Source organism: Hemiscyllium ocellatum, chromosome 31 (assembly GCF_020745735.1).
Source record: "Hemiscyllium ocellatum isolate sHemOce1 chromosome 31, sHemOce1.pat.X.cur, whole genome shotgun sequence".
Taxonomy (NCBI): Eukaryota; Metazoa; Chordata; class Chondrichthyes; order Orectolobiformes; family Hemiscylliidae; genus Hemiscyllium; species Hemiscyllium ocellatum.
This window is the reverse complement of record NC_083431.1, coordinates 40,833,459-40,855,487: the sequence shown is the minus strand read 5'-3', so window position 1 is coordinate 40,855,487 and position 22,029 is coordinate 40,833,459.

Sequence of the window (22,029 nt, the reverse complement as noted above, 5' to 3'; positions counted from 1 at the left end):
AACCAGACTTTATAAAAGATCTTAAAGTAAGGGAACACTTAGGAAGCAGTGATCATAATATGGTAGAGTTCAGTCTGCAGTTTGAAAGAGAGAAGGCAAAATTGGATGTAATGGTGTTACAGTTAAATAAAGGTAATTATGAGGGCATGAGAGAGGAACTGACAAAAATAGACTGGAAGCAGAGCCTAGCGGGGGAAGACAGTAGAGCAACAATGGCAGGAGTTTGTGGGTATAATTGAGGACACTGTACAGAGGTTCATCCCCAAGAAATCCAGGGAGGGATTATACACTAAAAAGTGAGGTCTGCAGATGCTGGAGATCAGAGCTGAAAATGTGTTGCTGGTTAAAGCACAGCAGGTCAGGCAGCATCCAAGGAACAGGAAATTCGACGTTTCAGGCCAAAGCCCTTCATCAGGAATCAAATCAGGGATTAGACAGCCATGGCTGACAAAGGAAGTCAGGAAATGTATTAAAGAAAAAGAGAGATCCTATAAAGTGGCCAAGAGCAGTGGGAAATCAGAAGATTGGGAAGGATACAAAAACAAACAGAGGATAACAAAGAGAGTAATAAGAAAGGAGAGGATCAAATATGAAGGTAGGCTAGCCAGTAATATTAGAAATGATAGTAAATGTTTCTTTCAATACATAAGAAACAAACGACAGGCAAAAGTAGACATTGGGACACTTCAAACTGATACTGGAAGCCTAGTGATGGGAGATAAGGAAATAGCAGGAGAACTTTACAAGTACTTTGCGTCAGTCTTCACAGTGGAAGACATGAGTAATATCCCAACAATTAAAGGGAGTCAGGGGGCTGAGTTGAGTATGGTTGCCGTTACAAAAGAGAAAGTGCAAGAAAAGCTAAAAAGTCTTAAAATTGATAAATCTCCTGGCCCTGATGGGATACATCCTAGAGTTCTGAGAGAGGTGGCTGAGGAAATAGCAGAGGCATTGGTTGAGATCTTTCAAGAGTCACTGGAGTCAGGGAAAGTCCCGGATGTTTGGAAGATCACTGTTGTAACCCCCTTGTTCAAGAAAGGATCAAGACAAAAGATGGAAAATTATAGGGCAATTAGCCTAACCTCGGTTTTGGTAAAATTCTAGAATCCATCATTAAGGATGAGGTTTCTAAATTCTTGGAAGAGCAGAGTCGGATTAGAACAAGTCAACATGGATTTAGTAAGGGGAGGTCGTGTCTGACAAACCTGTTGGAATTCTTTGAAGATGTGACAAGTGGGTTAGACCAGGGAAACCCAGTGGATGTGGTCTATCTAGACTTCCAGAAGGCCTTTGATAAGATGCCATACGGGAGGCTGCTGAGCAAGATGAGGGCCCATGGTGTTCGAGGTGAGCTATTGGTTTGGATTGAGGATTGGCTGTCTGACAGAAGGCAGAGAGTTGGGATAAAAGGTTCTTTTTCGGAATGGCAGCCGGTGACAAGCAGTGTCCCGCAGGGTTCAATGTTGGGGCCGCAGCTGTTCACATTACATATTAAGGATCTTTATGAAGGGACTGGGGGCATTCTAGTGAAGTTTGCCGATGATACGAAGTTAGGTGGACAGGCAGGTAGTACTGAGGAAGTGGATAGGCTGCAGAAGGATCTAGACAGTTTGGGAGAGTGGTCCAGGAAATGGCTGATGGAATTCAAAGTGAGCAAATGCGAGGTCTTGCACTTTGGAAAAAAGAATAAAAGCGTAGACTACTTTCTAAACAGTGAGAAAATTCGTAAAGCCAAAGTACAGAGGGATCTGGTAGTGCTAGTCGAGAATTCTCTGAAGGTAAACATGCAGGTTGAGTCCGTGATTAAGAAAGCGAACGCAATGTTGTCATTTATCTCAAGAGGGTTGGAAAATAAAAACACCGTCGTGCTACTGAGACTTTATAAAGCTCTGGTTAGACCCCATTTGGAGTACTGCGTCCAGTTTTGATTCCCACACCTCAGGAAGGACATACTGGCACTGGAGATGTCCAGCAGAGATTCCCACGGATGATCCCTGGAATGGTAGGTCTAATATACGAGGAACAGCTGAGGATCCTGGGATTGTATTTATTGGAGTTTAGAAGATTAAGGGGAGATTTAATAGAAACTCACAAGATAATACAGGGCTTGGAAAGAGTGGACACTAGGAAATTGTTTCCGTTAGGCGGGGAGACTAGGACCCGTGGGCACAGCCTTAGAATTAGAGGGCGTCAATTCAGAACAGAAATGCTGAGACATTTCTTCAGCCAGAGAGTGGTGGGCCTGTGGAATTCATTGCCGCAGAGTGCAGTGGAGGCCGGGATGCTAAATATCTTCAAGGCAGAGATTGATAAATTCTTGATGTCACAAGGAATTAAGGGCTACGGGGAGAATGCTGGTAAGTGGAGTTGAAATGCCCATCAGCCATGGTTGAATGGCGAAGTGGACTCGATGGGCTGAATGGCCTTACTTTAACTCCTATGTCTTATGGTCTTATGGTCTTAAGTGATTTCGTTACTCAGAGAGTAATAGGGGCATGGAACGCTTTGCTTGCAACAGTAGTAGAACTCGACAACTTTAAGAGCATTTCAATGCTCATTGGATGAGAATGGAACAGTGTAAGTTAGATGGGCTTCAGATTGGTTCCAGAAGTTGGCGCAACATCGAGGACTGAAGGGCCTATACTGTGCTGCAATGTTCAATGTTCTATTTCTATACACCTACACTACTGTTTGGAACAGCAGTGAACCTGCACAGCTACTGCCTTTGCTGCTAAAGTTCAAGTATCTCTGGACATCGGAGTGTGTACAAGAAATATTAATGAAAAACTAAGTTTAGAGGTGACCTTGGAGGAAACTATGTGGGAGTGTTCACAGCACAGGAGCGGCTGAGTCCATCGCTTTTCAGTGTAAGCTTGCTCTTCTTTTTCATTGTACTGTAAATCTACAATGGTAAAGAGAGTGGGTTCTTTATTGATTATATATTTTATTGAAATCTGTCTCTTGATTAAATTTTAAAAATATAAAACATATGTACTAAGTTGGCCTGGAGCAGTGTTTTTTAGAGCAGTAAGACTGTGCTATTTTCCTAGTCTGTAAATTGTTAAGGTGCAAATATGGCTTTAGTAGAGTGATGTACTCTTCCTGTTGGATGTGGGAGATTAGGAAGAGTTTCCATGATGATTATGTCTGCGGTAAGTGTGTTTGGTTGCAAATATTATCAGATCGCATGGATTGTTTGGAGTGGCAGTTATAGGCAATGAGGAGTTTATGGGAGTTATGGGGTGTGATGATTGCAGTTATGGGAAGGGAGGAAAAACACAGATACAGTCAGGTAGACAGTTACCTCTTGGAAAGGTAAGAGAGGGAGGCAGGTAGTGTAGGAATCATCTCAAACAAATGGAAAATGTAAGGGGTGATGGAATCTAATGGGAACAGTCAAGTTTCTGGTACCAAAACTGGCTCTGATGCAATGAGGGGTACGTCAGGTTCCAAGTGATCGATTATGTTAGGGATTCTCTCGTCAGAGGCACAGACAGATGATTTTGCAGCTGACAACGAGGAATGACAATGATGAGTTGCCTCCCTGGTGCTAGAATCAAAAATATTTCTGAGAGAGTGCAGAATATTCTCAAAGGGTAGCAGGACCAACAAGAGGTTGTTGTACACATTGGAACTAACGACATAGGAAGGAAAAGGATGAGGTTCTGAAGGGAGAATAAAGGAAGTTAGGCAGGAAATTAAAAAGGAGGTCCTTGAGGGTAGTAATATCTGGATTACTCCCGGTGCTACAACTAGTGAGGGTAGGAATTGGAGGACAGAGCAGATAAATGCATGGGTGAGGAGCCTGTACAAGGGAGAAGGTCTCACATTTTTATATCATTGGCATCTCTTCAGTGAACTGGATAAGAAGAACAGATTGCATCATAATTGGAAGGGGGCTAATATATTGGCAGGGAGATTTGCTAGAGCTACTCAGGAAGATTTGAACTGGTAAGGTGGGGAGGTGGAACATAATGAAATAGTGAAGAAGGAGGTCAGTCTGAGACTGATACAGAGGGAAAAAGAAGCAAGTCAAACAGTCAAGGCAGGCAGGGACAAAGCAGAGAATGAGGTAGGACTGATAAATTGAACTGCATTTATTTTGATGCAAGAGGCCTAACAGTGAATATAGATTAACTCAGGGCATGGTTAGGAACATGGGATTGGGATATCATAGGAGAAAGTGAGGACTGCAGATGCTGGGGATCATGAGGGGTCAGGCAGCATCAAGGAGCAGGAGAATCGACATTTCGGCTCATGCCCGAAAAGTCAATTCTTCTGCTCCTTGGATGCTGCCTGACCTGCTGCGCTTTTCCAGCAACACATTTTCAGATTGGGATATCATAGCAATTATAGAAACATGACTCAGGGATGGACAGGACTTGCAGCCTAATGTTCCAGGATATAAACGCTACAGGAAGGATAGAAAGGGGTGGGTGGGGAGACAAGAGAGAAGGGGGAGTGGCAGTTTTAATAAGCGAAAACATTGCAGCCATAATTAGGGGAGATATAGAACATAGAACATAGAACAACACAGCACAGAACAGGCTCTTTGGTCCTCGATATTGGTCCGACCTGTGAACTTTTTTCAGTTCGCCCCCTTACAACATCCCATCATCATCCATGTGCTTATCCAAGTTTGGTTTAAATCTCCCTAATGTGGTTATTCTTGGGAATATATCCAGGGAAGTTATTTGAGTGGAGCTGAGAAATAAGAAAGGGATGATCATTGTACTGATTTTGTACTATAGATTCTCCCAATAGTCAATGGGAAATTGAGAAACAAAATTGTAAGGAGATCTCCGCTATCTGTAAGAATAATAGGAGAGTAATGGTAGGGGATTTTGACTTTTCAAACATAGACTGGGACTGCCATAGTGTTTAAGGTTTCAATGGAGAGGAATGCGTTAAGTGTGTACAAGAAATTTTTTTGATTCAATATGTGGATGTATCTACTAGAGAAGGTGCAAAAGTTAACCTACTCTTGGGAAACCAAGGTAAGACAAGTGATTGAAGTGTCAGTTGGGGAGCACTTTTGGGCCAGCAACCATAATTCTACTAGTTTTAAAATAGTGATGAAAAAGGATAGATAGGACCTAAAAGTTAAAGTTCTAAATTGGAGGAAGGCTAATTTTGACGGTATTAGGGAATAACTTTGAAAAGCTCATGGGGGGGGGGCGGGGAGATGGATGTTTGTAGGTAAAGGGATGGCTGGAAAATGGAAAGCTTTCAAAAATAAGATAACAAGAGTCCAGAGAAAGTATATTCCTGTTAGGGTGAAAGGCAAGGTAGGTGTAGGGAATGCTGGATGACTGAAGAAATTGAGGCTTTAGTCAAGAAAAAGAAAGAAGCATATGTCAGGTATAGATCTAGTGAATCCTTTAGAAGAGTACAAAGGCAGTAGGAGTATACTTAAGAGAGAAATCAGGAGGACAATGGGGGGGTGGTGGTGGTGGGATGAAATAGCTTTGGCCAACAGGGCTAAAGATAATCCAAAGGAATTTTATAAATGCATTAAGGACAAAAGGGTAACTAAGGAGAGAATAGGGCCCCTCAAAGGTCAGTAAGGCGGCCTGTGTGTGGAACGGCAGGAGATACTAAATGAGTATTTTGCAACAATATTTACTGTGAGAAAGGACATGAAATATTTAGAATGTGAGGAAATAAATGGTGTCAGCTTGAAAAATGTCCATATTACTGAGTAGGATGTGCTACATAAAAGTGGATAAATCCACAGGACCTGATCAGATGTACCCTAGAACTCTGTCGGAAGCTAAGGAAATTATTGCTGCACCCCTTGCTGAGATATTTGGATCATGGATAGTCACAGGCGAGGTGCCAGAAGATTGGAAGTTGGCTAACATGGTGCCACTATTTAAGAAAAGTGGTAAGGAAAAGCCAGGGAACTATAGATCAGGGAGCCTGTCAACAGTTGGGGGCAAGTTGTTGGAGGGAATCCTGAAGGAGAGCTTTTACGTATTTGGAAAGGCAAGGACTGATTAGGGGTAATCAACATGGCTTTGTGTGCAGGAAATCATGACTCACTAACTTGATTGAGTTTTTTGAAGATGTAATGAAGAGGATTGGTGAGGACAGAGCTGTGGATGTGATCTATATGGACCTCAATAAGGCATTCAATAAGGTTCCTCATGGGAGACTGATTAGCAAGGTTAGATCTCATGGAATACAGGGAGAACTAACCATTTGGATACAAAACTAGCTCAAAGGCAGAAGACAGAAGATGGTGATGGATGGTTGCTTTTCAGACTGTAGATCTGTGGCCTGTGGTATGCCAAAAGGATTGGTGCTAGGTCTACTGCTTTTTGTCATTTATATAAATGATTTGGATGTGAACATAAGAAGTATAGTTAATGAGTTTAGGGATGACACCAAAATTGGAGATGCAGTGAAAGAAGGTGAACTTCAGATTACAACGAGATCTTGATCAGATGGGCTAATGGGTTGAGGAGTGGCAGATAGAATTTAATTTAGATAAATGTGAGGTGCTGCATTTTGAAAAGGCAAATCAGGCTAGAACTTAATGATCAGGTCCTGAGGAGTATTGATGAACAAAGATAGTGCAGGTTCATCGTTCCTTGAAAGTGGAGTCACAAGTAGATAGGATAGTGAAGAAGACATTTAGTATACTTTCTTTATTGGTCAGAGTATTGAGTACAGGAGTTGGGAGGTCATTTTGCAGATATACAGGACATTGGTTCAGCCACTTTTGGAATATTGTGTGCAATTCTGGACTCCCTCCTATGGGAAGGATGTTGTGAAACTTGAAAGGGTTCAGAAAAGATTTAGAAGGATGTTGCCAGGGTTGAAGGGTTTGAGCTATAGGGAGAGGCTGAATAGGCTGGGGCTGTTTTCCCTGGAGTGTCAGAGGCTGAAAGGCGACCTTATAGAGGTTTATAAAATCATGAGGGGCATTGATAGGTTAAATAGATAAGGTCTTTTCCAGGGGGTGGGCATAGGTTTAGGATGAGAGGGGAAAGATTTAAAAGGCACCTAAGGAACAACTTTTTCATGCGAAGTGTGGTGCGTGTATGGAATGAGCTGCGAGAGGAAGTGGTGGAGCTGTTACAATTATAACATTTAAAGTGCATCTGGATGGGTATGAAAGGAAGGGTTTAGAAGGATATGGGCCAAGTGCTGGCAAATGGAACTAGATTAATTTAGGATATCTTGTTGGCATGGACAAGTTGGACCGAAAGGACTATTTCCGTGTTGTACATCGTTATGACTCTACGACTCAGTGCCGCTCTCAGCATTTGATAAAGGTCATTAAAGGTGTTCTCCTGACTACTGGCCAAATGGTCAACAGAGCTGAAGGTTTTATTCCCTCATAGAAGGTTACAGGGATCTTTTCCCATGACCATTCTCACATAGGAATGTCTGCTCCAGCCCAGTGTCCACAATACATTGTCTCGATTTATTGACTTCTCTCCAGACTGCATAGGGTGTCTCCATGTTCTTCACACTGTTTCACAATGCCACTCCTCATCACCACTGGAATAGCTCTAAGCAAGTATTCTAATCTTGAGAGGTTTTTAAGAATTTTATCGCAGGCAGTAGCTGAGGTAGAAACCATTTCAATCTTTAAGTGAAAAGAAAATGAAAATTTGACACAGCCGAAGATCCAGGACTATGGAGAGAATAGGGCAGCAGGATTACTGTTACGTTTGAATTCCTTTAGTGAGTATTACTGCAAAAAGTATAGGCCAAATGGCCTTCTTCTGTGTTGGGAAGAAAAATATATATAGTGCTATTTAAATATACAAGAGGATTTTCATTTTGCTTGAGTTTAATCAATACGTCTGGAAAGTTCTGCTGAAACCATCAGGAGCTACGAATAAGGACTAGGATCTCAAAGCAACACAAGACCCAATGAGGCAAAACTCACAATCGGATATACACATGAAAAGAACTAGCAAGCTGACTGTTGTTTAGAGCTGTGTTTTATGACTGAAATCAGGACAGTAATTATGCAAGAATGATAATGCCTCTTAACCTTTGCATTGCAATCAATTGGGAAGACATTTGGCACAAAAGTAGCAGTTAAAATATTAAGTGGTTTGTCATTGAATAATGATCAATTCAAATCTCTCCCTTGTGCGAGGAAAAAGAAACTGTGATAGCAGGTTTGCAAAATTGTCACGCAGGCTGTTTTGGACATATGAATTCGTGCAGCAAGATATCTAGATTGAAAGCTATGATTCATCTGCATATAATTAGAAACACATAATTTGTAGAGAAAAAAGAAATCACAAGTCCTGTTTTTGAGTCTCTAACACTGTTGACAGCTTTTTAAAATTTTCTGTGATCACTTTTTCTGATCTCAGACTAAGAGTTCTGTGGATGGATTGAGTGGATGTGTTTGCTATCTATTTTGATGATATTCCTTCGTCCATTATTTTAACAGCAGCTTTAAACCACTTACAATAAGAAGGTTTATTCCTATGCTGAAACAGCAATGAGAGGATTCTTCCACACATACATTAAGAGGTAGATTTTACATTTAATGGCAGGCAGTAGACTGGGTTCCTATTATAAATCCTTTCTGGTCAGGCAGCTGGTTGACCACCGTTGTCTTACCACTGTGATAAAGGTTAAAATCTATCTCTTGAGTGCTCACCCTTCAGCATTGAAAAGAGAAATCGCTAAAGTGATAATGGCACTTTAAATCCCTCCAGCCTTATTTGAGTAAAGTGCTGTTAATAATTTATGTAAAACACCATAAGCAGCAGCTGCCTTTATTTTTGAATAATCTGATAATGGGTATACAATGAGTCAGACCTTGATAGACTCCAACATCTTTTTTTAAAAAGATGCAAAACACACAAAATTGCCCTTTCATCTCAATTTTGTCATCTCTATCACTTCCATTTATGAGATATGAATATATTGCTCAGTTCAGGAGAATACAATTTAACAAATTTCAACCCAAATGGCGCAGTTTTTAATTTTTAATGCAGTTTCACCAGATTGCTGTTTCACACCTGATCTTGCGCTGCTTTGTAATAAATTCAATTGTTTTAACCAAACGTATTATTCCTTATGCATTGACATTAGCATTTGATGTGTACTTGACTTGAAATTATATTAACTGGTTAATGGGCCATTTTTTCTCAAAATCAATGATAGATGATTTTCAATGCTAATATTTGTAGCACTGCAGACATTGCCTTCTTAAATGGATATTATCATCTATGAGAAGCCATTCTAATCATAACCTGCATTCACAGCTCTCTCCATTCCATCATACTACATAAAATCTTAGATGAAGCTATGATTATAGATAGCTTACGTTTGTATTTCTAAGCTCAAGAAGTCAACTGAAACCCATAATCACATCCAGGTCCATGAACCTCATTACTCTATGGAACAGTAATTGTTAGGCTATTCCTCCAGTAGCACTTCACAACACATCTGTATGGATGGAGGATAGAACTGCACCTTTAGAGCCAAACAATACATACAGTGCCCTTGGCTTGTGCATGAGTAGGGTGGTTTGTTGATAAGGTGCTAGTTTGGTACTGTGTGGTGGTCGGATAGGCTGGAAGGTGGTTAGCGTAGCATGTGTTGAGGGTGATACATCAGAGGGTGGCAGTTGGGTGAGGTGGCAGATGGGGAGGATACTTTCTGATGAGGATAGTGGGCTCACAAGTGGGTGAGGTGCGTAGATAGGCAAGTGGAAAGGTGTGTTGAGGGCTGAAGTTGTCAGGTGGTTGAACATTAGCATTGTCAGGAGGAGTAGCCAGAACACGTTTGTGGGGTAGTTGGGGTTTCGGGGGATAATCAGGGTGTCAGGAATGGTAGTAAAGAGAGTCAGGAGGAGTCAGATTGGCACTGTGACTGATTGGGGGCAGTTCTATGGTTACATAATAGTTAGAATAGGATTTTGCTGTGTGATAATTCCTGTATATCTCTCCAGTTTAATATATTGGGACTGTCCATAGTCAGCATATTTACTGGAGATTCCTGAGAAGTTGGGGAATTGCCTGCTGCAAGGTGAAGAGATTTTTCTAGTTATATTCAGTAAAAGATAAGAGAGAAGCACGAAAAAGTTGCAGGTTAGGTCTCTTTTAAATCTTTCTCCTCTCACCTTAAAACTATTCTCTCTAATTTTGGATATCCACCGTAGGAAAAAGATCCTGGCTATTCACCTTATCCATGTCCCCCAATGACTTTATTACCTTCTATAAGGTCACCCTTCGGCCTCCAATATTCCAGGCAAAACAGCCTCAGCTATTTCGCCTCTTCATATGAGTTCTGAAGGAGATAGCTGAGGAGAGTGCAGAGATGGCAATTCTTCAGGAATCACAGGAGTCAGGGAGGGTCCCAGAGGACTGGAAAATGGCTGATGTAACATCCCTATTTAAGAAGGGAGGGAGGCGATGGCCTATTGGTATTACCATTGGAATGTTAATCCAGAGATCAAAGTAATCCTCTAGGAACCTAATTTTAAATCCTGCAGGTGTGGAGTGAATTAAATAAAAGTCTGGAATTAAGAATTTAATGATGACAACAAATCCGTTGCTGATTGTCAGGAAATAAAGATAAGGTACTGTCAGGAAAAACCCATCTGATTCACAAATGTCCTTTAGGGAAGGAAACTGCCATCCTTACCTGGTCTGGCCTACATATGACTCCAGACCCACAGCAACGTAGTTGGCTTTCAACAGCCCTCTGGGCGAGTAGGGATGTATAGTAAATGCTGGCCCAGCTGGCAGTGCCCCCATCTGTGAATTTTTTTTTAAAAAAGCGGAAAACATAAATTTTCAGTCAGTTAACCTGACCTCAGTCATTGGTAAGATTGTAGAATCCATGTTTAAGGATGAGATTGGGGAATAGTTGGAAGTACATGGTCTAGTACAGCTTCATCAAGGGGAGGTCATCACTGATAAATCTGTTAGAATCCTGTAAGGACGTTACAAGCAAGTTTAACAAAAGAGAGCTACTAGTCATGATCCAGTTGGATTTCCAGAAGGACTTTGACAAGGTGCCATATAAGAGGTTCTTAAATAAGATAAGGGATGGATAGAGAATTGATCGACTGGCAGAAGACATAGATTAGGTCTTTTTCAGGAGTGACTAGTGGAGTTCTGTAGAGGTCAGTCTTGGGATTATTCACATTATACATTAACAATCTGGAAGAAGGAACTGAGCGCATTGGTACTAAGCTTGCAGATGTGATAAAGTATGTGGAGGGGCAGATAGTGTTGAGGAAGCAGTGAGGCTGAAGAAGGGCTTGGACAGGCTAGGAGAGTCGACAATATGGCAGATGGAATACAATGTGAGAATGTGTGAGGTGATGCTATCAAAGTAAGGATGTGCTGGCTGTGAGAAGGTTTAGACCAAGTTTACAAGAATGGTTCCAGGGATGAAGGACTTTTCATATGAGTAACAGTTGAGCACCGTGGGTATGTACTTAATGCAATTTGGAAGGATAAGAGTGGATCTGATCGAAACTGACAGAATATTGAGAGGCTGGGGTAAAGCAGAAGTGGGGAAGATGTTTTCACTAGCTGGAGAGACTAGGATCTGAGAGCACAGTCTCACAATGAAGAGAACTCAAAAGATCCTTTAGAACTGCAATGGGGAGGAATTTCTTCAGCCAGGTTTTTGATTAGTAAAGGATCAAGGTTTATGAGGAGAAGGCGGGAGGATGGGGTTGAGAAAACATCAGCCATGATTGTCTGATACAGTAGAATTGATTCACTAAGTGGCTTAATTCTGTTCCTGTATCTTATGATCTTGTGGAAGTTCAAACATCCTTGGCAATTTCCATTGAGGTCATTGTGGTCTTTAGGGTCTCAGCACACATTCTGGGATCTCGGCATTGTGTAATTTATATTGATATGGACTTCCCAATTAGTTAGTTAACATGGGGGCAAGTTTAGAATGATATCAAACAGGCTAGGAAACTTCCCAGTTTGGTTGCTAGGTTGCAGTGCTAGCTGGTTTCAGAGGGGTTGCTTCAGCAATGGTAAAAGTGACTGAGGGATATATTTTGTGATTGTCATCTTGCTACTATAGTTTTGTTGTACTTATGTTAGACATGCAGGTAAGGATTAGAGCTAGACTCACACAGTCCCCATCCTGCATATGCACCAATGTAAAGAAGAGTTACAATTGGGATGTAACCAATATTGAGGAGTTGTAGCCCAATCACTCAGTGACTTTGATGAGGGGAGAGGAGAGAAGAAGGGGAGAAAATAGCATTAAATGACAAGAAAAAATTAGATCATTTGGCCTGAAGATAATATGGAAGTGCTGATCCAAAGTCTGTTCCATTTCCATTACTATCTCCCACTACTATCGTCACAAATAATCTTTCTGTGCTTTACCCAGAACAACATTTTTCTGAATCTACAGCCAGTTGACTTGTGCAGAAGCTGCACCCTCATATATGTGAAGAAATTCAGTATCTGCTTTCACAGTGCAGAAACCACACACTGGCTTTTGGGGACATGTCTTGTGTTGTTTTGATACATAAGCAGAGGTGCAGAATTCTTTGCAGTCTAGATGTTAATGTCAAGCATTAACTTTATCCAAAAGGAGAGAATCTAACCATTACCCCTTGACTTTCAATAGCATTGCTATTGCTAAATACCCCTCTAGCAACATCCTGGGAGTTACCATTGACTTGAAGCTCAGACAAGCCACGAAAGTACAGTGGCTGTATGAAATGGTCAGAAGCTAGGAATCTTGTAATGAATGATATAATACTCACCTCCTGATTCCTGAAATCTGTCTACTATTTACAAGGCACAAGTCAAAAGTGTGACAGAATAGACCCCACTTACCGTGATAAGTGCAGTTCCAACAACAGTCAAGAAGGTGTGTGCTTAATTGGCATCACATCCACAAACATCCCTCCATCCCTGACATTCAATTGCATTAGTATGAATAAGATGCACTGCAAAAACTTATCAGAACCCCTTAGACAGCATCTTCCAAACTCTCAACTGCTACCAACCAGAAACACATGGGCAGCAGATATTTGGGATAATGACCACCCCAAGCATCTTATCATCCTGACTTGAAAATATATCAATGTTTGTTCATTGTTACTGGGTCAAAATCCTGAAACTCGCCAACCCACAGTAGCAACTTGCACATGACTTTACTAACATATCTGTCAGGCCTGCTCTCCTGACGGCATACTCAGAGATGGTGACGGTGCTTTCTGGAATGTTCTCAGTAATCCATGATTCTGTGTGTAAGAATATTTCAGGCAATTGCTTGCTAGAACTGCTGGAAGTCTCTCCCTATTTTGGTACAAATATGCACATGTTAGTAAAGAGGCATCAAATCAGACTGTCAGGGCTGGGTTTTCCATTGTTATTTGTGATGCCGAGATTGATGTCAGATGGTTTGCCCAGATGCATTACTTTCTTTAGGTTTTGTGGCAGTTTTGATGCAACTGAGTGGTGACTAGGCTGAGTCGGAGAACAGTTAAAATTCAATCACATTGGTTAGACCAGCTAAAGATGATAGATTTATTTCCTTAAAATACATCAGTGAACTTAGTGGTTTTTTTTACAACAATTGACTGGGTTACAATGCTGCTGTTAAAGTAGATTTATTTTAATTCCAAATTTTATCGAATGCAAATTTCATCATCTGCAATGGTTTGATTTAAACCAATGTTTCCAGAGCATCTCCTGAAGGCTTTGGATTACTAGTCCAATAACGTTACCATTATGCCACCACTTCTTGTGACTACAACACACGGATGCCTTGACAGTTCCATTGCAGTGAATGTGCACAAAGTCAGTTTCCCAGCTCTCTGAAAGCATTGTGATATCCATTATCTCCATCCACCTTCTCCAAGGATGGCTATGACTTGTGCTCTTCATGAGCATTGAGAACCTCACTTCTCTCATTACCATGTTGTGCAATGAACAGCGAACCACTACAATGCACAACAGTCATGACAGCCCCTTTGGAAAGATTTCTCCAGATCAATCAAGTCATTATTAGGATTTAATTTACATACCCCCTGCTATATACTTGTGGAGACACAACAATGATTATACCATTTATTCTGCAAATGGGTTTTGTACTTGGATCAAGAACTTTGCCTTCAAGACACATCTATGGTTACCTAGCAGCTGCACATAAATGCACCCAACTCTGCCTTAAGATTATAGTCATAACAACTGTCAGGGATTTTACACCTCAATGATTCACCTGGTGAACTGAACATTAAGGAAATGAAAGTCCTTCCTAATAATGAATGTCCTTAATTGCTCCAATGTATACTTCATTGTCAATTGGGTGCAGTATGTGACACACTGTACAAGAAGGTAGTCTGTGATAAAAGCAAAATTCACTGCCCTCTGGGCCTGACAGGTCTGATCAGCTGTGCAATGAGGTGTAGTCAGAACCCTCATGTCCGCGGGATCTGTCACCTGTGTTGTGTATAAATATTCAGCATATTGCAAAATACTACAATGGCTGCAACCACACCTGAATGCTGTGAAGATTTACAGACACTGTGTTCTTCACTATAATATACATTGAATGCCGACCTGCTCCTTAGGCCTTGGTAACATCATGCTGTATTTTGTGACCAGCTACCACAAGGTGGGTGTGGTCTTCTGCCGACTGCTGTAATGAAAGGTCTAGAACGCTTGCCATCAGACAAAAGATCCAGCAGCAACAAGAGCATGTTCTTCACTCCCAGCCTTTTGGGTTATAGCAGGTTCGTGTTTTATGAGTTAATTGGGACCTGAAAATGTTAACTAACGTCATGAGTAAAGCCTGCTAAACAGGAGATAATGGGCTGTTCCTGGGAAGAGTGAACCAGACTTCACTGTGTGCATTACCAGCACTCCTTTTATAGCTCTCTAAGATGGGCCTGCTTGATTTACAGGAGACAGTTTTGCCTCTTAGATGGAATGCAACTAATGACTATGTAATATGTGATAAACCCTTACTGTTTAAACCGAGAACCTATCTTCTGGCAAAGTGGTTGTATGGACCCCACATGGTATCAAAAGCTTGACTAATACCAGCAAGAAACACTGATGGTGGTGAATCTACCTAAGGTATTCCAGGTAGAAACAAATAAATACAAAATTTTTCAATACTGCAAGCGTCCAGCCGAATCCTGAATATGTGGACCTTATGTTTGCTAACATCCTTCCAATCGCTTCTCTCCTCAGCCTATTGACTTTTAATTTAAATACCCACAACAGCCACAATACTCTGTAGATACCATACTCCTCAGAGTAGCATTCTAGCCTGTACAAGTGATCAGCTCTGCTGGTTCCTCTCTTCATATTCTAGCCTGTTCAGTCCAAATCACTGAATAGTGGTTTTCTCTCTGCAACCACCTCAGTGAGCTGACACAGCATGGTTAGCCATACTGCTGAAAAAAATTCTTAAATAATTGAGTTAATTATAACTTTAATTGATCTCAGTTAATTGCTTGTTGGTACTGGGTGGGTAGCTGCGACAGGCATGATCCACCTCTGACTCAGTGTTGTGGATGTGGGAACATGTCAGGATGAAGACCTGTGCCTTCGTTTGAGAAAAACACAGCGGGCTGCCTTCAAAACTGCCTCCTTGCTGGTACCTCAAAAGTAGACACAGATAGAAAGGATAGTGAAGAAGGCATTTGGTATGCTTGCCTTCATTGAATATAGGAGTTGGGAGGTAAGGTTAAGACTGCATGGGACATTGGTTGGGTCACTTTTGGAATACTGCGGTCAATTCTGATCTCCCTGCTATAGGAAGGATTTTGTGAGACAGGATTCAGAAAAGATTTGCAAGGATGTTGCCAGGGTTGGTGCGTTTGAGCTATAGGGAGAGGCTGAATAGGCTGGGGCTGTTTTCCCTGGAGTGTCGGAGGCTGCAGAATGACTTTATAGAAGGAATGAAGGACATGGATAGGATGGTTAGCTAGGGTCGTTTCGTGTATGAAATGAGCTGCCAGAGGAGGAAGGGAGGCTGGTACAATGACAACATTTAAAAGGCATCTGGATGGGTGTATGAACAGGAAGAGTTTAGAGGAAAATGGGCCAAATACCTTGTAAATGGCAGTAGATTAATTTAGGAAAGCTGGTTAGCATGGACAAGTTGGACCGAAGGGTCTGTGTCCATGCTGTTCATCTGTATGACTCTATGTCTCAGCTTCTACCCTAACTTTCCTATTTATCAGGGAGCTTCATTGAAATTAATGGTAAATATTTGTGTTCTTGACTCCTCTCTTTTAAACGCCCTGACAGTGTTCACTAGAATACTTTGATTCAAAGACAAAACAATTAAGTTGAACATGGACAGTTTTCCTTTGTCTGAAAGGAAATGGCTTAGAAAGAGCAAAATAGAAAATATAGATCCTGAAATAATTTGCCGATACTAAGTTGGGGTTTTAAAGGTAGTTGAAGTTTGGAGGGGTAAGGAGGATTGGAAGGAGGCAGTTACAATATCCTAATGAGTTAACTCCCCTACTGTAAGGTAGGATTCCCAAAGTAGAAGGCAATCCAGATAGGACTACATCTTGGACAGTAGTTTTGTCCTTAGATGACTTGTATTCTACCCAAGCTTTTCTCGCATTGAGGTCAATGGTTAATCTCAAGGCTCTGGTAAAGACACTTGTCTGCCTGAAGTATGAAATCAATGATTCAGTCCCAATACATCCCATTAAATCTACTTCTTTGACCTAGACTTTACAATTTATTTTCCTTACCCACTACATCTCCTGAGGCGAAGCTCTGTATCAGTACTTTAATCTTCCAAAGTTAAGTAAAACTCTGGAAAATTTATCCATCAGCAGTCACTTTAAACTATTAGCACAGGAACCAAGTAATTCTTACCGGGTAAGTGGTCATTCAAATAATCACTGAACCAAGTTTTGTTCAAGTTTTAAATATGTGGATTATTTTTACCTCAATCTTATTTTCTCCAGCGATATTAAAATAAATTCTACAACCCTTTCTTCCAGACTTAAAAGTATGAGCTGAACCTCACAATCTTTCTCGAAGCCTGGGGACAGTCAATGTTTTTGGATGGTATTTTGCCACAAGACATTGTAGATTCTGTGCCCTATCTTGTCAAACCCACCTCAGTAACGACCTACCACACACCTATGGCATCTCTCATGTCTGATTTCTGCCCCATCTCACTACCTGCTGTTGCTGGAACAGATCACCACTCAGCAGGTATCTGCCCAAAACCCATCATCCCTGGCTTCTGTGCCATCTTTAAAAGGCTGCTGTACACCCAGACATGCATTGGTAATTGCGGTTTTCCCTCACTGGCAATGTAATGGCACAGCAGCTGCAAAACTACACTGCCCGTGGCACCATGCCCATGGCATGGCTAAGACTCCCTCACACCTGATGTGGTGTGAAAAGAAACTTGTTCACACAGCGAGCAGTGAGAGTGTGGAATGCATTGCCTGGAAGTGTGCTGGAGGCAGGTTCAATGGACACATTCAAGAGGGCAATCATGATTATTTGAATAGGAATAATGCACAAGGCAGTGAGGAAAAGGCAGGAGATTAGCAGAATGCAATGATGCCCATTTGAAGAGCTGATGCACTGTGGATTGAATGGTCTCCTTCTGAGCTGAAACACGCTGTACTTCACATACAATCCCATTCTCTCACTCTAATCACTGTCTAACCACCAGGCCACATAGTTTACCTGTATGTAGCTACATCCTATCTGAATACCCTCTGTCATTCAGCATCCACCTGTCCCCATTGAACACTGTAAAATCAAATCATGTCATTGTGTAGGAGAGGAATATCATTTACAGATGACCATTAGGACAAAGTCAGAATCAAACATGAATTTGTTTTTTGCAGAATGTGAAAGGGAACAAAAATGAAGCCAACTGAGGCTGAACCAAACCAGATTTCAGCATCATGACCAAAGATTTAACAGATAATGATTGTGTGCTGCACCAAACTCTCCTCGACGCAATTGTTCTATCTGGCTTGAATGCCTGACACAGCTGAGCTCTGTCATGGATAATGCCAGCTTCCTCCACCTCAATATCTCCATTCTTCCCCTGGGGAGACTGTTCCCATCTCCTCTGTTTTGCAGCATCCAACATATTGACCATCCCTATTGTGCAAAGCACAATACTCATGGATAATGCAGCACAACTGTCCAGACAGCACTGGCAGAACCCCCCACCCCCCACCCCAGACTGGTCCAGACTGCAAAACTCCCAATTGTCTGCTCCACCATGGTCCTGGTCGAGGCTTCAGGTCATTGTGTCTGTGCTCTGCCTCAGTTAGAGTGTTGTACAATGGCTTCATGAGGCATAGCTATACCTTGTCTCCTAGAGGCCCTTAGATCCTCAAACATACCAGGCAAACAAAAGTGTCCCAGGATGGCAGACTCAGAGACTCGATGAGCCAAATGGCCTAATTCTGTCCTTCTACCTTACAGCAAGAGCCAGGCGTGTGGATGTTCAGCGCCACAGTGACCTTGACAGATACTGAAAGAGGAAGACCTTCCACTCCTGCAGCTTCCAGGGTCCATTCCAGTATTCGGCACAGTCCCATCACTGTGTCCCAGGACATACAGAGCCTAAACCTCACTCATCAACAGGAAATAGAGCAGGAGCTGGTAAACTGTGGCCTGTCTGTGCTCCCCACATATCGTGAGGGGCCCTGTGTCTGTGATCTCCCCCAGAGCTGAGTGCTCCTTGTCCATCTCAGCTGCCAACTGAGGTCTTATTCTACTTATATCCATCTTCCTCTCCTTCAGTACCAGCATCCCACCAGTGGCTGGGCTCAACACTCTCACTGCAAAAGACCTAAAGTGGGAATAGAAAGAACAGGGGGGAGTTTAGATCTCAGAGCAATCATTAGTGACGTAGCCTGCAGTTGTGGGCTGACCACATGTCACCACAGAGTGAGTTAGGATGGAGTGGATAACAAGGGGTATATTTATATCAGACCTTCAGGCTCAATGCTGTTACGGTGAAGATGCCAAGCCAGCTGAGTGACCACCCAATGTCATCGAACAGGAGAGTGCCCGCAGTCCACATCAAACACTGAACATCGCACAGGCTTCAGTGTAAACAATCATCGCCCACACTGACGGTGAAGAAATGAAGTCGTGTGGATCGCACAAAACCCTTTGGAAATTGAATGATTCGTGATCCTCCTTTGGCATTTTGTTCTGTTTTTGACGATAACTACAAGAGCATTGAGCTGCTCAAGTTCAATTTGCCAACAGTGGCATGTATTTAAAAATCCTTTGGCCAGCATCTGATCCCAAAGCATCCTCACTCTCTGCATGCATGGTATCTGGAGCAATAAAATGATTGCAAATCTTTCATAACTGTGTTTTACAAATGGCTAATTCATGTTTTTGTCACAACAAAGTTGTGGTGTCCATCAAATGTGGATCCTGTTCCTTCACTCATAAAACTGACACTTACTACACCTGCCTTGGCATTTTCCAATAATACTTCACATGAAAGAGGCGGTGTGGATATTGCAGCCACTCCTGGGATTGCAGGCTTAGTTGACGATTTATTATAGTCTTATTACAGTTATTACAGTTATTATATTTCACTTACAAAATATTTTTAAAATACACTTGGATAGATACATGGATAGGAAAGATTTGGAGGCATATGAATCAGGACCAGGTAGTTGGGACTAGTTATTGCGGTTCTGTTCACCGAGCTGGGAGTTTTTGTTGCTAACGTTTCGTCCCCTTTCTAGGTGATATATTCAGTGCTTGGGAGTCTCCTGTGAAGCGCTTCTGTGCTGATTCCTCTGGCATTTATACTGGTTTGAATCTGCCGCTTCCGGTTGTCGGTTGCTATCCGCTGCAGTGGCCGGTATATAGGGTCTAGGTCGATGTGTCTGTTGATAGAATTTGTGGATGAGTGCCATACCTCTAGGAATTCCCTGGCTGTTCTCTGTTTGGCTTGCCCTATAATAGTGGTGTTGTCCCAATCGAATTTGTGTTGTTTGTCATCTGAGTGTATGGCTACTAGGGATAGCTGGTCGTGTCGTTTCGTGGCTAGTTGGTGTTCATGGATGCGGGTTGTTAGCTGTCTTCCTGTTTGTACTATGTAGTGTTTTGTGCAGTCTTTGCATGGGATTTTGTACACTACGTTGGTTTTGCTCATGCTGGATATCGGGTCCTTTGTCCTGGTGAGTTGTTGTCTGAGAGTGGCTGTTGGTTTGTGTGCTGTTATGAGTCCTAGTGGTCGCAGCAGTCTGGCTGTCAGTTCAGAAATGCTCCTGATGTATGGTAGTGTGGCCAGTCCTTTTGGTTGTGGCATGTCCTCATTTCATTGTCTTTCCTTAAGGCATCTGTTGATGAAATTGTGCGAGTATCTGTTCTTGGTGAATACCTTGTATAGGTGCTCTTCTTCCTCTCTTTGTAGTTTAGGTGTGCTGCAGTGTGTTGTGGCCCTTTTGAATAATGTCCTGATGCAACTTCGTTTGTGTGTGTTGGGGTGGTTGCTTTCATAGTTCAGGACTTGGTCTGTGTGTGTGGCTTTCCTGTATACCTTCATTGTGAATTCTCCGTTCGGTGTTCTTTGTACCATCACGATTAGGAATGGGAGCTGGTTGTCCTTTTCTTCCTCTCTCATGAATCGGATTCCTGTGAGTGTGGCGTTGATGATCTGGTGTGTGTTCTCTATTTCTGTGTTTTTAATGATTACAAAGGTGTCGTCCACATATCTGACCCAGAGTTTGGGTTGTAATTGCGTTAGAACTGTTTTTTCTAACCTTTGCATTACTGCTTCTGCTATGAGTCCAGAGATCGGTGAGCCCATAGGTGTTCCGTTGATTTGTTCATATATCTGGTTGTTGAATGTGAAGTGTGTTGTGAGGCATAGGTCCAGTAGTTTAAGTATGCCTTCTTTGTTAATAGGTTCAGCGTCCTGTTGTCTGTTGGATATTGTTTCTCTGGCTAGGGTTTTGTCAATAGAAGGAAACAGTGCCGTTACATCGAATGAGACCATGCTTTCTTCCTTGTCTATGTGTATATTTCTGATGATGTCCAGGAATTCTTGTGTTGACTGTATAGAGTGTCTGGATCCGCTGATCAGGTGTTTCAGTTTCTGTTGTAGCTCTTTAGCCAGTTTGTGTGATGGTGTTCCTGGTGTGATACTATGGGACAACAGCACTATTATAGGGCAGGCCAAACAGAGAACAGCCAGAGAATTCCTAGAAGCATGGCACTCATCCACAAACAGACACATCGACCTAGACCCAATATACCGGCCACTGCAGCGGATAGCAACCGACAACCGGAAGCGGCAGATTCAAACCAGTATAAATGCCAGAGGAATCAGCACAAAAGCACTTCACAGGAGGCTCCCAAGCACTGAGGATGTCACCTAGAAAGGGGACGAAACGTTTGCAACAAAAACTCCCAGCTCGGCGAACAGAACCACAACAAGGAGCACCCGAGCTACAAATCTTCTCACAAACTTTGGGACTAGTTAGTTTGGGATTGTGTTTGGCATGGACTGGTTGAGCCAAAATGTCCATTTCCGTGCTGTATAATTCTATAACTCTGTGACTTTATCTGGAGAAGGGCAGTGATGGCTGGGCATGCTGATTACCCTGGACACCTTCAGTTTGGGGCGGCACGGTGGCACAGTGGTTAGCACTGCTGTCTCACAGCGCCTGAGACCCGGGTTCAATTCCCGCCTCAGGCGACTGACGTTTGCACGTTCTCCCCGTGTCTGTGTGGGTTTCCTCCGGGTGCTCCGGTTTCCTCCCACAGTCCAAAGATGTGCAGGTCAGGTGACTTGGCCATGCTAAATTGCCCGTAATGTTAGATAAGGGGCTAATGTAGGGGTATGGGTGGGTTGTGCTTTGGCGGGTCGCTGTGGACTTGTTGGGCCGAAGGGTCTGTTTCCACATTGTAAGTAATCTAATCTAATCTAATCAAACTGGTTGCCAGGTAACCTTTTGAGAGCCTGCATGTACCTTATAACACCATATTGTCCCGACAACGCATTCGATCCATATCCACCATGTATAGACCAGCACATTGAACTTCATCTACAACAGTC